This window comes from Sarcophilus harrisii, chromosome 4 (genome assembly GCF_902635505.1).
Source record: "Sarcophilus harrisii chromosome 4, mSarHar1.11, whole genome shotgun sequence".
NCBI lineage: Eukaryota > Metazoa > Chordata > Mammalia > Dasyuromorphia > Dasyuridae > Sarcophilus > Sarcophilus harrisii.
This window is the reverse complement of record NC_045429.1, coordinates 385,128,564-385,130,603: the sequence shown is the minus strand read 5'-3', so window position 1 is coordinate 385,130,603 and position 2,040 is coordinate 385,128,564.

Here is a 2,040-nt window from a genome sequence, read left to right as displayed (position 1 = left end):
CAGAGAACAAGTATTTATTAAGCACTTGATATATGTCAGCCATTGTACCAAATGTCCTACAATGTTATCATTTGATTGTCCCAACAACATTGTGATATGTGTTATTATCATTCCCCTTTTATATTTGAGGAAACAGGCAGATAAAGTGTTAAGTGATTTACCCAGGATTACATTCTTGGGAAGTATCTAAATCTGGATTTGAACTCAGTCTTCCTGACTCTCTACTTAGCTGACTTGGTTGCCTGTATGATCTTGAAGAAGTCATTGAAACCCTCAGACTCTCCCTCCTCTCCCAACACATACACTCTCCCAGGAAACATTTTTCCTAGGTCACAAGATTATAGATCTGCAGCTAGAAAGGACCTTAGAGGTCATCTAGTTCACTTGTTTTAAAAACATTTTAGGGGACTTATAGCCAAGATGGTGGCGAGGAGGCACACAGCTGTGTAAGCTCCACTTTTTCTCTCAGAATTCGTTTCATGACAAGCCTTGGAATTAATGTTTGACTGAAAAAAAAAACCCACAAATAATTACCAAGAGAAGACATCCTTGAAATTCACCAGGAAAGTCTGTTTTTGCTCGAGGGCGGGATGGTTTTAGATTGGGCACAGGTTGAGGGCAGCGGCAGCAGCGAGACTGGAGTGGGGTGGGATGTGATCTCGGCCGCCTCTGCGGGGAGAGCTTTGCTACATACAGGCTTGGATACTTTGCCCTGGCAGCAAGTCAGTAGCCCAGCAGAGAAGCTAAAAACACCGGGGGTGAAGAATACAACCCCAAATAGCTGGAGTTTCTCGGGACCTGGACACCCCTCCCCCACAGCATCTCAGCTCGCTCTCAGAGCCTTGGAGCACAGTAGCACAGTCCTGCTAGTGCCTTGCTGCTGCTCCCGCAGTCTGTAGAGGAAACTCGGTAACACTACCCAGCCCCTCCCCCCCAAAAAAGCAGATTCCATTTGGGATTTTTTTTCTTTTTTTCTTTGCTAGTTTGTCTCTGATTCTTCTCTGACAAAATGAGCAAAATATTTAAATGGACCTTAACCATTGACAGCTTTTATACGGACAGAGAGCAGACGCTAAACCCTAAGGAGACTAAAAACAGATTATCTCCAGGTGAATCCCCAAAGGAGGAGACCATCTGGTCCTCAGCACAGATGAATCTCATAGAAGAAATTAAAAAGGCTCTCACAAGAGAGCTAGAAGAAAAATGGGAAAAGGAGAGGGAGGCTTGGCAAGAGAGTCTGGAGAAGTCATCTCACTCATTTAAAGACAGAGTGGATAAAGAAATCACATCCTTGAAAAATAGGATTAGTGAACTGGAAACAGAAAATAGCTCTCTAAAGAATAAAATTGGTGAAATGGAAAAAATTCCATAGAACAAAACAACACACTTTAAAACTCAATTGGACAATTAGAAAAAGATAAAAAAAAAAAATGAGTGAAGAAAATACTTCATTGAAAATCAGAATCGAACAAATGGAATTGAATGACTCGAGGAGACACAAGAATCAGTTAAGCAAGACCAAAAACATGAAACAATGGAAAAAATGTCAAATACTTTCTTGGGAAAACAACAGACCTGAAAAATAGGTCTAGGAGAGATAACCTGAGAATTATTGGACTCTCTGAAAAATATGGTGAAAAAAAGATCCTGGACACTATTTTCCAGGAAATTATCAAAGAGACCTGCCCAGAAGTCATAGAAACAGAGGGTAAAATAGGCATTGAAAGAATTCATCAATCACCTACTGAAAGGGATTCTAAAATCAAAACACCAAGAAATATAGTGGCCAAATGCCAGAACCCTCAAACGAAGAAAAAAATACTCCAAGTGGCTAGAAAAACCTAATTCAAATATAGAGGAGCCACAATAAGGATTACCCAGAATCTAGCAGCTTCCACATTAAAGGATTGAAGGGCCTCTTAGAATATGATATTCCGAAATGGCTAAGGAACTTGGTATGCAACCAAAAATAACTTACTTAGCCAAAATGAGCATCTTTTTCCAGGGAAGAAGATGGACATTAAACAATAACTTACCTAG